Source organism: Hemitrygon akajei, unplaced genomic scaffold (assembly GCF_048418815.1).
Source record: "Hemitrygon akajei unplaced genomic scaffold, sHemAka1.3 Scf000058, whole genome shotgun sequence".
In the NCBI taxonomy this organism is placed as follows: domain Eukaryota; kingdom Metazoa; phylum Chordata; class Chondrichthyes; order Myliobatiformes; family Dasyatidae; genus Hemitrygon; species Hemitrygon akajei.
The window spans coordinates 3,631,188-3,646,286 of record NW_027331944.1 but is presented as its reverse complement, the minus strand read 5'-3'; the positions used below and the strand labels follow the sequence as shown (position 1 = coordinate 3,646,286).

Below are 15,099 nucleotides of genomic sequence, written 5' to 3'. Positions count from 1 at the left end.
CCATCACCTCAATGATATATATCAACCATCTTGTTCAATCTCTGTCCAGCCTGTATCCCACCACCTCAATGATATATATCAACCATCTTGTTCAATCTCTGTCCAGTCTGTATCCTATCATCTCAATGATGTATATCAACCATCTTGTTCAACCTCCATCCAGTCTGTGCTGCCTGGGGTGATGGTAGTGGCAGATACATTGGGACTTTTAAGAGATATTTTGATCAGCACATGAATGTGAGGAAAATGGAAGGATATGGACATTGTTCTGGCAGATGGGATTAGTTTAGCTGGCCATTTCATTAATTGAATAGACTGAGCACTGTGCTGTACTGTTCTATGTTCTGTGTCTCTTGTTGAGAGGTTTTGGGGTAATGGAGGCAAAAGGAGTGAGTGGGAACAACAGGTCACTGGAGTCCAGTGTGGGAAATGTGAGATCACCCACTTCTGTAGGAGAAACTGAAATCCTGAGTATGTTAAAATGGAGAGTTTAAGTGCAGTGGGTAGAGAGGGAGGTGAAAGGTACATTGTATTTATTGTAAGAGTTATTGGGTGTAAGAGTGAAATGACATTAACAATTACTTGCGTTTTGTTGAGATTGTACCTGGAATATGGTGTAAAATCCCGCTCCCCATACTGACATGGGTTATATAGACCTGCTGTTGAAGAAAGGCTTAAGAAAATAAACCAGCAAACTATAGACTAGTGCTTCTGACATCAGTATTAGAAGCACTGCATATATAAGTATTTGAAAAGACAAGACTGACTTGGAACAGTCAGCATGACTTTGTTTACTCCTGACAACACACACAATTTTTTTTTTGATGAGGTTATGGGGTATGTTACCAGGAAAGTAGATAAAGGCAATGAAGTGTATGTTGTTCACATGGTCTTTTGCAAGCATTTAACAATCCTGCGTGGGAGGTTGGTCAAGAAAATTCATTTGCATCACGTTCAACGTAAGGAAGTAAATTGGAGTAGATAATGGCATTTTGGCAGAAGGTGGACGGTGATGGTAGATGATTGTCTCCATTAGAAGGTGGACTGTGATGGTAGATGATTGTCTCCATCAGAAGGTGGACTGTGATGGTAGATGATTGTCTCCATTAGAAGGTGGACTGTGATGGTAGATGATTGTCTCCATTAGAAGGTGGACTGTGATGGTAGATGATTGTCTCCATCAGAAGGTGGACTGTGATGGTAGATGATTGTCTCCATCAGAAGGTGGACTGTGATGGTAGATGATTGTCTCCATTAGAAGGTGGACTGTGATGGTAGATGATTGTCTCCATTAGAAGGTGGACTGTGATGGTAGATGATTGTCTCCATTAGAAGGTGGACTGTGATGGTAGATGATTGTCTCCATTAGAAGGTGGACTGTGATGGTAGATGATTGTCTCCATCAGAAGGTGGACTATGATGGTAGATGATTGTCTCCATTAGAAGGTGGACTGTGATGGTAGATGATTGTCTCCATTAGAAGGTGGACTGTGATGGTAGATGATTGTCTCCATTAGAAGGTGGACTGTGATGGTAGATGATTGTCTCCATCAGAAGGTGGACTGTGATGGTAGATGATTGTCTCCATTAGAAGGTGGACTGTGATGGTAGATGATTGTCTCCATTAGAAGGTGGACTGTGATGGTAGATGATTGTCTCCATCAGAAGGTGGACTATGATGGTAGATGATTGTCTCCATTAGAAGGTGGACTGTGATGGTAGATGATTGTCTCCATTAGAAGGTGGACTGTGATGGTAGATGATTGTCTCCATCAGAAGGTGGACTGTGATGGTAGATGATTGTCTCCATCAGAAGGTGGACTGTGATGGCAGATGATTGTCTCCATTAGAAGGTGGACTGTGATGGTAGATGATTGTCTCAGAAGGTGGACTGTGATGGTAGATGATTGTCTCCATTAGAAGGTGGACTGTGATGGTAGATGATTGTCTCCATTAGAAGGTGGACTGTGATGGTAGATGATTGTCTCCATTAGAAGGTGGACTGTGATGGGAGATGATTGTCTCCATTAGAAGGTGGACTATGATGGTAGATGATTGTCTCCATTAATCGTAGGGTCCGTTGCTGTTTGTCATCTATATCAATGATTGGGATGGTAATGTTTTTAACTTGATAAGCACATTTACATGTGACACCAAGATTAGGGGTGTAGTTGACAGAGAGGCAAATTATCTATCATAGGTTACAGGGCTCTGGAACAGCTGGAAATACTGAGCTGAAAATGGCAGATGGAATTTAATGCAGGCAAGTGTGAAGTGTTGTGCTATGGTAGGTCTTACACAGTAAACAGTAGAGCACTAACGTTGCGGTGGAACAAAAGGATCTGGGAATAGAGGTCCATAATTCATTGAAAGCAGTGCCACAGGCAGATAGGGTAGTTAATAAATGCTTTTGGCATAGTGACCTTCATCAATTAAATTATTGACTACAGGAGATGGCATGTTATTTTGAAGTTGTATATGACATCGGTGAGTCCAAATTTAGAGTATTGTGTGTAGTTTTGGTCACCTACCTACAGGATAGTTTTGGACTTTAATCCTTGAAATGCTACAACATTGAGAGGAGATTTGATAGAGCAGTGCAATATGAAGATGGGTATAGATAGGTAAATGCAAGCAGGTCTTTTCCACTGAAGTTGGGTGAAACGACAACCAGAGATCATGCATCATGGGTGAAAGATGAAAAGTTTTAGTGGGACATGAGTGGATAAGTCTTCAATCAGAGGGTCGAGAGAATGTGGAACGAGCTGCCAACAGAAGTGGTACATGCGAGCACGATTTCAGAACAGATGGGAAATCCGCCAGGACCCTGGTGAAGTCGTTGTCAGACAGCGTGATGGAGTCGAGGTGAGGGGCTGGCAACTGGGCTGCACCCAGGGAGAACGTCTGAAAGGTCTCGGCGTGGACCAGTCTCTGCCTCGGCAGGTCGACCAGTAGGCTGTGAGACCGCAAAAAATCCACACCCAGAAGCGGTTGGGCTACTGCGGCCAGTGTGAAGTCCCACGTGAACCGGCTGGAGCCGAACTGTAGCTGCACCGTACGGGTGCCATAGGTCCTAACTGTGCTGCCGTTCACGGCCCTTGGGGGGGACCCGGTGCCCTACTGCGGGTGTTGTAACTCGTCGGAGGTAAGACGCTGATCTCGGCACCGGTGTTGACCAAAAAACGGCGTCCCGACCTCTTGTCCCACACATACAGGAGGCTATCCCGATGGCCAGCCGCCGTAGCCATCAGCGGCGGCTGGCCCTGGCGTTTCCCGGGAACTTGCAGGGCAGGCTACAGCGGCGGACTTCTGCGCCCCACCGCTGGTGGTAGAAGCACCATTTGTTGGGCTCCTCACCCCTGCCACTGGGGTTAGCGGGCTCTGCGGCCGGGCCTGGTCTGGTCTGCTGCTGGGAGCGTGGCCTGGTGATCTGTGCGACGGATGCCCCACTCACCTTCTTGGCGTTCCACAGCAAGTCCGCCCGGGCTGCCACCTTCCGGGGGTTGCTGAAATCCGCGTCGGACAGCAGCAGGCGTATGTCCTCGGGCAGCTGCTCCAGGAATGCCTGCTCAAACATGAGGCAGGGTGTGTGTCCGCCGGTCAGAGACAACATCTCATTCATTAAAGCTGATGGAGGTCTGCCTCCCAAGCCATCCAGGTGCAGTAAGCGGGCAGCCCGCTCGCGCCGTGAGAGTCCGAAAGTCCTTATGAGTAGGGCTTTGAAGTCCGTGTATTTGCCATCCTCCGGGGGCGACTGTATGAACTCCTCAACCTGGGCGGCTGTCTCCTGGTCGAGGGAGCTCACCACGTAGTAGTAACGTGTGTCCTCTGAGGTTATCTGCCGAACGTGGAATTGGGCTTCTGCTTGCTGGAACCAGAGGTGAGGTCGCAGCGTCCAGAAGCTTGGCAGTTTCAACGAAACCGCATGAACAGAGGAGGCATCGTCCATCTCCGGTCCAAATATCGTTTGGACCGTCGGGGTCACCAATTGTAGCGGTGTGCTACACGCAGCGCTAAAATAATGACACGGAGTCGGTAAACTGCAGTTAAAGAAGAAGATTTTATTCGAACTTCACAGCCTCGCTTTAAAGCCTCCCTGATCCCGCCCTCCCCGGGCGCGGATGCTGTAGGGGGCACGTACTCACTGTCCCGCGCAGGCTTTTCCCTTTGTTGGTGAAGCAGAGTTGGCGCCCTTTTGGGACTGGCCTTTGTGCCGGCGCGCTGGCTATTTGTGAGCCGGTTCGAGTGCGCTAGGAAGTGGGTCGCCACAGATGGGGGAATATGGCTACCGTGCAGGTGGGTGGGAACAGGTGGTTGAAATGGCTCAGACAATGCACCTGTACTGTGTTCTGTTTCGATATGACTCTCTAACCATGACTGCTTGATCACAGACAAAAGTTTGAGTAAAGATCCGAAATTAATATCAGACTTGAATAATTCACACCTTAATTCCCCAAGAATACTCAACAGCCTGGATGTGTTTAAACTGCCCACACGCTCCCTGTCACGGATATTTCGTAACCAGGGAAAGACAAAATGCTGGAGTAACTCAGCAGGTCCGGGCAGTATGTATGGAACTGAATACAACGGGAACGTTCCGGGCCGAGACCCTTCAGTGGAACTGGAAAGGAAGAGGGAAGAGGCAATATCATTGATTGATTTGGAAGGTGCAGGTTGCTTTTGTGTGAGACTCGGAGCTCAGGGTTTGTGTTTAAACAGCTGCCTGCATATTCCTCAGAACAGGGAGCAGCCTTTCTGCTGAAACCAATTCAAACTGGTTTGACATTTCACTCTCGATCACATAATCAAAGTCACTTCAGTGTTCTGTTTAACTATTTCTGCATATGCAAATGTGCTAAACTGTTAATAGTTTGCAAGGAACCTGTAACATGTCATAAACGACACTGCCAATGGGCTTGAACCAGCTACATTACCAGTTACAGTTGCTGTCCTGTTTGCTGTGAGTTTGCAGAATTTAATTTTTTTTACTTCAAACTCTCATTATCTGCAGTTGTTTTTAAACATTTTTTCACGAAACTTTAAAAAAAAGATCCACGCCATTCCCAACTGTGACATTCCTTAATACAAAGACACGACACAGTGTATGAAAAGTGCATCTTTCCCAAAATTGCCAATAACCCTTAAAATATTGTTGATGTAAGGGTAAAGGTGAGGGGCAGAATGAGGTGGAGAGAGAGAGAGGTTGAGCAGGGAGAGGGGAAAAAGTCAGGGCGAGGGTCTGTTACTTACCCCGTAACTGGGTGTCTAACCAGCAGAGAAAGAAGAATTTGTTGGAGTCTGGTGGTACTATACTAAAGGTGTTTATTAATAAAAATAAGCAAAACCATATCAATAATGCAAATATACATATAAAACCAGTTAGCAGTAATAACCTAAAAGTGTAGGAATAATAATAATCAATAATAAACAAGCTCTATCGATGTCTAGGGGTAAATAAATTGTCATAGAAAAGTATAAAGTTCAGTTCAGTTCATGAGTGCTGATGTACTTATAGTTGTTGTATTGTAATGGTTGGAGAGAGAGAGAGAGCGAGATGTAACAGCTACAGTCAAGCAAACCTTCCTTTGCTTTCTTAATCCGTCGTATCGGTGTGGTCATTCAGTTATGACCTCTCCGTCCTTCAGCTACACCGTTCTTCTGTGGTGGACTCGTCACTCTGACATGAGTGGACACACACACAAGTCCCCACCGGCCCTGCGTTAACACTGATTGCCTTAATGACCGACCTCCTGGTTCGGTCTTCGAAGCCCCCACCTTTCTTGTGGGTTCCAACACTCAATCAGTGTCCACTGGTGTGTCTGGAGGGTGTCTCTCCAGACCTGTCTTTTTATCCCTACTAATGGGGACTCAGCTATCCATCACTCCTGAATGACTGTGTCCATCAAATAAGGCCACTCCTTCAATCCACTGAGGAATGTTTATGAGCAAACTATTGTCTTTGCAGTGAACCAGTAAATAATTCAAAAAGGAGTCACAATATGGTTAATCAGCAATTTCCTCCTCTCTCTTATCTGTCATCGATGTTCTTGCTCGTTTTTCCGTCTCTCTTTCTCATGGTCAGCATAGAATCAGTAATAGTTTGTGTTTCTCAGGAGGGGAATGGTTAACTCTGTACCCCATTGTCCATCAGGTCTATTCATCACTCATAACAGGTCTATGAGGTGGACAGGGAGCAACTAAGATGAAGGTGAGTCAGTGGAGTAGGTAGACGGGGGGGGTAGATGATGGGACACAATGGGGAGACAGCAGGAGGGAATATGATTAGAGAGAAAGGGACAGAGAGGGATTTTGGTAAAGAAAATTTATTTGCTCCACGTTCAATGTAAGGAAGTAAATTGGCATAGACAGTGGAGCTTTGGGCGAAGGCTGACAATGATAGTAGATGATTGTCTCCCTGATTGGGGGTTTATGACCGGTGGAGAGCCACAGAAATGGTAGTTGGGCCATTGCTGTTTGTCATCTATGATAATATGTTTAACTTGATAAGCACATTTGCATATGACAGCAAGATCAGGGGTGTAGTTGGCAGAGAGGCAAGTTATCATAGGTTACAGTGGGCTCTGGCACAGCTGCAAATTGCAGATGCAGGTAAGTGCAAAGTGTTGCACTATGTAGGTCTTACACAGTAAACGATAGCGCACTAAAGAGTGCGGTGGAATAAAAGGAATAAGACATTGCTGAGTTTGAATTTGGAGTATTGACTGCAGTTTTGGTCATCTATCTATAGAAGAGAAATAAATAAGGTTGAAAGAGTACTGGGAAAAGGTGCGGGTTGTTTTTCTGGGAGATTCCAAGCTCAGGGTCTGGTGGAAGCAACTGTTTGGCCCTGCACATTCCACAGAACCATAGGCAGTTCTTCTTAAAGCAGAACTGTAGGCCATTCTGCTAAAACCATATCCAACTGGTTTGAAAACATTCACATTATTAGTCTGCTTAACTATTTCTGCTGCAGGGAGGGTCAATGAATGTGAAAGCTGATATAAAGAACACTACCGATGATTTTGAAACCACAACGTTACCAATTACAGTTGATGCTCTGCTTGCTGTGAGTTTCTGGAATTTTATCATTTCTTCCTTCAGACTCACATTGTCTATAGTTGTTTCTAAAATATTCTTTTCATGATTCCTTAAAAAATCAGTTTGTGACAGTCACAGGACCATGAGACACAGGAGCAGAATTCAGCCTATCAATTCAGCTCCGATATTCCATGATGGCTGATCCCCGATCCCACTCAACCCTATACATCTACCTTCTTGCCATATCCTTTGATGTTCTGAATGATCAGGAGACAATCAACTTTTGCCTTAAATACACCCACGGATTGTCCTCCACTGCAGTCTGTGACAGATTCACTACTCTCTGGCTAAAACAAATCCTTCTTTAATCTTTTCTAAACGGTCGCCCCTCAATTTTAAGGCTGCAACCTCCAGATTTGGATGCCTTCACCACAGGACCCATCCTTTCCACATTCACCCCAGCCAGTCCTTTTAATAGACAGTAGGTGTCAATGAGATTCCCCAGCATTTTTCTAAATTCCAGTGAGTACAGACCCAAAGCTGCCACATGCTCCTCGTATGTGAACCCCTTCATTGCTGGAATCATCCTCATGAACCTCCTGCGGTCACTCAACAACGACAACACATGCTTTCTGAGATATTGCGTCCAAAACTGTTGATGACACTTGAAATATGGCCTGATTAATGTCTCATAAAGACTCAGAATTTTCTCCTTGCTTTTATATTCTATTCCCCTTAAAATAAATGACAACATTGCACTTGCCTTCTTTATCACAGACTCAACCTATAAATTAACCTTCCAGGAGTCAGACCCGAGTACACCTGATTCCCTCTGCACCTTTGATGTTTGAACATTCTCCCATGCAGATGACAGTCTACATTGTTAGACAGGGATAGACAGGTGATAGCTGGGCAGGAAAAAGAAGGAGAGATGGAGAGGGATGAAGGCATGAGAGAGCGGGGAAGGGTGTGGGGAAAGAGGAAGGAGAGTTGAGCATGGGATGAGTAGAGCACGGGAGGGGGATGGAGAGAGCTCGGGGTAGGTGGGGAAGGAGAGGGTGGGAGGAAAAGTGGACGGGGGGTGGGAGAAGAGCGCAGCGGGGAGGGGGCAAGTGGGAGGACAGCGCGGGAAGGAAAGCGAGTGTTTTGTAATGAGCGACAGACACTATATAACCGAATAACCTCGGGTGTAGCGGCTCAGACTGACATCTCTGTGTATGGTGAGCACAACGCTCACCCGGCACCTCACTGAACTCCGTCCGGTTTCAACATCACAGTAAGTGTTGTCTCCGATTCTTCAGAACCAGGGAGCATTTACAATGGGGTTTGGCTTTTGTCGGGCTCGGGAGGGAAGTCAGTGGGAGAAGGGAACTCTGAAATCTTCAAATTAACAAATTAATTATTGACCAAATGAATTAAAATAAACAATTACCTTCAACTACAAACATTCTCCAGTTGGTTTCTACTGAGATGCTGTAGAAAAACCTTTCTGCAGTGATATGCGAACTGTCCCCACAGGGCAGTGAAAGAGTCTCTCTCCCTCTTCGCCCTCCCTGACACACACTCACTCACATACACAGGAAAAACTATTGAGAATACAGAACTACTGTAAGATATTGGCATTCGAAACATCGCCATGGACTATGCCACAGATCGATTCATTTAATTAAGTAGCAAATATATATATATTAAAACTACAGATATTGGGTGTTTGAAGTAAAATAAACTACTGGAAACTCTCAACGTCTAATAGCAATTGTAATAAGTAGACATTCAGATTGCAGACACTGGTGAACTTTCTTTTCTATATCATTGGTGTTTTAATGTTTTTTCCTGTTACAGAAATATTTAAATTCAGTGTTAAATTGGCTTTCTTCACAGTTGAAGGTGAGCGCGAAATGTTGAAGTAGTATTGTAGCGGGGTGCTACACGCAGCGCTGAAATTACGACACGGAGTCGATAAACTGCAGCCACAGAAAAAGTTTATTTCAAAAACACAGTCTTGCTTTAAAGCCTGTCTTCCCCACTCGATACTTCGAGAGGCACGTAACTGAAACTCCTTGAGGCTATCTACCTTTGTCTCTGGCTCTGGCTAATTGTCAGCCGGTTCGAGTGTGCTAGTAATTGGGTTGCCACAGTTTGTTTGTTTTCAGCAGAGAAGCCGCTCCCTGCTCCGAGGAATGCCTGCGTGTCAGAATTTGCCCTGCAGACAGGCAGCAGCTTGCACACAGAAAATTGCACTGTGAGTCTCACAGAGCAGCAACATCGGCCCCTCCCCCATAGTTACTAAATGACCCTCGTCTGATGGTCTGGTGTAAAACTAGAAGAAAACGACTTGAAAATATACCCACAGGGAGACTAAACGTTCTTAGTGAATTAAGGTGAATTCAGCTTCTGTTCTATATTTCTGATCTTTACTTCCAGTTGACACGTTACCCGTGTTTTGGACCAGTGATCAAGAAGTTACTTGCAAACAAGAGAACATTTGCAGATGCTGGAGCAACACACACAAAATGTTGGAGAAACTCAGCAGGCCCGACAGCATCTAGGAAAAGAGTGAACAGATGACGTTTTGGGCCGAAACCCTTCGGCAAGACTCCTTTCCCAGATGCTGCCTGGCCTGCTGAGCTCTTCCGGCATTTTGTGTGTATTGGAAGAAGTTATTCGCTCTATTTTGTCTCTTCTGGCGGTCGTGGTATTTGTGTTCTTGCATTATCCTGTCTGCACGGTTGAGATTCTCCACAATTCATGTCAAGGTTAAAAACAGTTCCTGAATCAGGGGTTACGATTCCAAAGCAAGTGTGCAAAAAGATGTTTAGTCAACATGGCTTCTGTTTCTAAAACTTGTGACTTCAGATGAATGCATGTCGTTTTTCTCGTGACTGTGTTTATTGTTGGTGTTTCGAGCTGATTTCCTCAACGTCCTTTAAAAGAAAAGACGTTGATTCTGTTCAAGGTCTCGGTACATAACAAACATTGGGGGTGGGGTGACCAGTTACAGAAAGCGACAGGCGGCATTGCAGAGCGAACACCATGATTTCACTGTGTGGGGCAGCAGGCTCGATGGGCTGAGTGGCCAATTTCTGCCTGGTCTGTGCACAAGAAAAGCTCTGACTACAGAGTTACTGTAAACTAAGTTAATAAGTACGGACCACGGCAAATAACCTACTGTTGAACAAAAAACAACTATTGCAGTAATTAAATCATCCAGAACATTGACCGAGATGATAAGCAACAATGAACCTAGCACCGACCCCCACTGCACCCCACGAGTCACTGGTCTCCAGTCAGAGAGTCAAACCATCTTCCACCACTTACTGGCTTCTCCCGCAAAACCAATGTCCAAACCAATTTACCACCTCATTCTGAATGCCAAACCTTCTTGACTAATCTCCCAGGTGGGACTCTGCCGAATGTCTTGCTACATTGTACTGAACGATATATTTTTAATTCAGTAAATTAACTGTTCTCTCTCCCAGAGCAGTAAGTGTCACGTTGTTCCAGTCTGATAACTGACCAACAACATTATTGCACATCATACCTTCACTGCTCTGGGGAGAAACAAACCATAAAAGTTAGGAAATGGGGGGGGGGTGGTGTAGAGACTTTGTGTAGCTGTGCTGTTGCCCATTGTCTGAGTCCAGGATCTGATGACCCCAGGGCTGCTGCAGGACCATCCACACTGCAAGTGTCCTCTCAGGGCAGTGAGAACGAGTCTGTTTCAAAAAGCCTCGGATATCCCTGTGAACACAGCCCCAAATCGGCAATGCCCAGAGTCCGGCTCTCTGGAAAGTGAAACGATAAAGATGGTTTCCCATCACTGACAAGTGGAGCAGCGGCATTACTGGCTCACGATGGCTGTTATTGTCCCAGGGATGAGGATGTGATCTTTGGCCGTCCAGCTGCACAGTTTGTTATTGGGGAACAGAGAAGAACACGGGAAGTGGATCTTCAGCCCGATGGACTCAATCGGAATTAATCCCCGAAGAGTCATCAGGAGGATGTGTCATATCACAGGCATACGTAGTGAATGTTGTTGGCTTTGTGGCAACAGTACAATGCAATATATAATAGTAGAGAAAAAACTGCATTACAGTAAATATCTGTTACTAAAAGTTAAATAATTATTGCAAAAACGAATTCAGTGAAGTAGGTTCATGGGTTCCATGTCAATTCAGAAATGAGATGGTAGAGGGAAGGAAGTGGTTCCTAACTAGTTGAGTGTGTGCCTTCAATCTCCTGTACCACCTTCCTGGTGATACCAATGAGAAGAGGGCATCTCCTTGGTGAAGCAGATCCCTAATGACTGATGCCGCCATTTTGAGGCATCGCTCCATGACGATGTCCTGGATGCTACGAAGGCTACTGCCCATGATGGAGCTGACTGAATTGACAACTTTCCTCAGAGTATTTCGATCCTGTGCAGTAGCTTCATCACTTCCCCCACCCTACCATATGAAGCAACGTGCAGACAGTTAGAACAATTTTTACGGTACAACTGTAGAAATCCGCTAGTCTTTGGTCACATCCCAAATCCCATCAAACTCCTAATGAAATATAACGGCTGCCGTGCATTCTTTGTAACTGCATCGATATGCTGGGCCCTGGATAGATCCTCAGAGATGCTGACACACAGGGACATGAAGTTGCTCACTCTTTCCACTGCTGACCAAACAATGATGATTGTTGTGTGTGTGTGACCTCATTTTACCCATTCAGAAGTCCACAATTAGAACATTGGTCTTACCGATATTGAGTGCAAGTTTGTTGCTGCAACACCACTCATCCAGGTGATATATCTCGCTCCTGTTTGCCTTCTCCTCACCATCCGAAAATCTGCCAACAATAGTGGTGTCATTAGCAACTTTGTCACTGGCATTTGAGCAGTGCCAAACCGCACACCCATGGGTGCAGAGAGAGTAGGGCAGTGGGCAAAGCACATATCCTTGAGGCGCACCAGTATCGATGGTGATGTGCAGGCGTTACATCCAAACCGCACAGATTGTGGTTTTCTGTTGAGGAAATTGAGGATCCGGTTGCAGAGGGAGGTAGAAAGGCCAGCGTTTCGAGCCTTTTGATCAGAACTGTAGGAATAATTGCATTACACGCTGAGCTCTGGTTGAGAAACAGCATTCTGATGTAAGTATTCATATTGTCAAGGTAATCCAAAGCCGCGTGAGGAGCCGATGAGATTGCATTGTGACCTATTGTGGATACAGGTAAATTACAGTGGGCCCAGGTCCTTGCTGAGAGAAGAGCTAATTCTAGCCATCGCAAACCTTTCAAAGCATTTCCTCACAGTAACTGTTATTGCTATGGACGATAATCATTAATGCAACTCACACTGCTCTTCCTGGGCACTGGTGTAATTGTTAGCCTTTAGTCTGCGGAACCAAAATGCTCCCACGAACGGAGCCTTTGTTGCAGCGCAGATGGAATTAAACACTGCCGGATAAACGTTTATGAAACCTGAACGTTTTTCTTTGTTGTACTGCATTTTTATCCTGTCCTTTAATTAGTAATTAAAATCAAAAGAATTTTTTTTTCTCTTGTCTGTCTTCATCCTAAAATATTCATAGTTGCATTTTACAAAAGAGGACACATCTATGATGTTGTGCTTTTCTCAGTCCGTGTGAAAATTTCCGGCTCAGAGCAATGGTTGATCCATGTAGCTGCAAAAATAGTAATTAGAGGGAACATTGGAGACTGAACCACGTTACATTCTATGCATATTAATCACGATTGAATATGGTACATTATCGTGATTCCTGTTATAGAGGAGATGTTAAAAGTCAATAGAGTGGACAAAACAGTTTCACCGGGAGCCTCTCTGGTATCCAGGAAATAGTAATGAATAACGCAAGAAAAATTAATAATAATTTCGCCTTGTCCGTGGGAGCGTACTGTGAGGCAATGATGCTCAGGTGCTTAACAATATAGAACTAATATTGAGCAGCGAATAACTAGACGGTCCATTTACTATAAATTCAAGAGCTTTTCATTTTCTTTTCTCGAAAGATCACTATTAGTGCCCCGATAATCACTTTTACTATCTTTTCAGAACACTGTGTGTAGTACCTGCCCCATTATATGTATGTGCAAGGATATGATGTGGGCCAAATTGCGCAATTAAGCATTCAGCATATCATGCATCATCCTGGATAATCCCAGTTCTGATACTGGGTCTTCCAAAGTGTCTTTTTCCACAGATGCAATCTGATGTACCGAGTTTCCAGCACTTTATAAGAGGACACAGGAATATGGCATTGGGGCGGGAAAAAAAATCAACCATGTTTGAATGATGGAGGAGACTCGATGGACTGAATCACTTCATTCTGCTCTGATATCTTATCATGACTGAATGATGAGTCCTTCATATCCCGTATCAGGATTTGTGACGTGTGAGGGACAATTACAGATTTGTTCCATGAAATCTTTTTATTTGTCTTCAGCGTTTAAATTTCAGTGAGATTCGCTTTTGAAAAAATTGAGCAGAAATATTTTTTCTCCTTTGTATTGTTAACGTGCTTCATTATCTCTCTGGTTAAAGTTAGACCTGCGGTGAGAGATTTATTGGAAGAAAAGCCCGCAGCTGGAAAGAAGCCACGACTGAGAACGAGGGAACAGCGACAAGTGAACCAGCCCGAGGACTGAGAGTACCAACTGAAGAGAACCCTCTGACTCAGAGTTTTCATTGATTCAGTCAGGAGAAAGTTTGGTGAGTCTCATTCACTCGAACACTGGTCCTGTAAACATTACATATCTTTACAAAGGAAGGTGTGAAATAGGTGGAATGCCTCGGTCAGACCAAGTTGCAATCACTCCAGGTCTGGTAATGTGCTTTCAGAAGCCCAGCTCTTTACAGTCACTCACATTCTCTGAGTGTTTGCTCATTTGAAGGTCCTGCATCATCTGAAGAAGCTTTTGTTTAGTTCTGATGTTTCCTTGTTATGTTATAATCATCTTAAAATGTGTTGACAATTTCCTCCCTTTATAAGAAGCCCCAAGTGTGTCGTGTTGTAGTGATTGTAGAAATGTGGAATTACCATGAACTGCAGCAACATGCCCTTGATCCCATTGGCTATTGCAATCTGCAGTGGTATACTTACCCTCGAATATATCGTCGCGTAGGCTTCTGCTGAGAACAGACCATTTATAAAGCAAAATATCCCAACTCTGCATTTTATTCAGTCCTCACTAGCACATGGCAACCCATAATTTACACTGACATACCTTGGCGTCATCAAGTACTTTTCTGCTAATTACATTGTCAGAACCTGTGAACGTGACATTAGCAGAGGTGGAAATTCAAAGTTATGTTCCTATGGACGTTGCACATTGGACTTCAGCAAAGCCTTTGACAAAGTGTCACCTGGCAGCTTGGTCTCGGTGATCAGGTCCCATGCTGTCCGGAGAGAGCAAATTGGATGTATTCAAAATTAGCTTCAAGGTAGCAAGCAAAGGGTGCTGGTTGAAGATTTCTCCTCACAATGGAGGCGAGTAATTAGCGGTGTGCCGTGTGGCTACAAGTTGGGACCTTTGATATTCGTTATTTTATTGCAATGATTTGGATGCGGTTGCACAAGGATTACTTAACTTGTAAGTTCGCAGAATGCACAACGTTAGTAGTTGCTGTTCACAGTGAAGATGATCGTAGCATCTAGGAGATCTAAATGGACAGGGGCTGGTAAAGAGATTGCAAACCCAATCTGATCAGCAGCGGATTCATGCAGATGTTGGGGATCATGTGGAGGAAACAGCCAGAGGAAGTGGATGAGGCAGGTGCAGTTGCATAATTCAAAAAGCAGTTGGGGTGTGTAGATGGAGTGAAGAGGCCAGAAGGGAGATGGCCCCATCACAGGAAATTGTGACCATCACAGTGGGCACTGTGGTTGGCATTGTCTCGTTGGGCTGAACGCTCTGAATTTGGATTTTATTGCTCTGTGACTCTGTCAGTAGATGCCCCAGGTATCAGTGGACAGATATGGTGTGGCAGTGGTTACTAACAGGGAATGTTTGGTCTCCATGCCAAATGCTACAGGGGATGGAAATACTGTCATA

The 15,099-nt window shown here is 44.8% G+C and overlaps 2 protein-coding genes across 2 annotated transcripts in view; one reads left to right on the top strand and one right to left on the bottom strand.

The window, feature by feature from the left end:
- LOC140721622 (NACHT, LRR and PYD domains-containing protein 3-like) overlaps positions 1–15,099 on the bottom strand; it is a 1,017,925-nt gene that overhangs the window by 839,515 nt on the left and 163,311 nt on the right. The window lies entirely within an intron of this gene.
- The window catches only part of LOC140721620 (NACHT, LRR and PYD domains-containing protein 3-like), a 52,287-nt gene that overhangs the window by 12,125 nt on the left and 25,063 nt on the right, over positions 1–15,099 (top strand). The gene's annotated exons all lie outside the window — the stretch shown is intronic.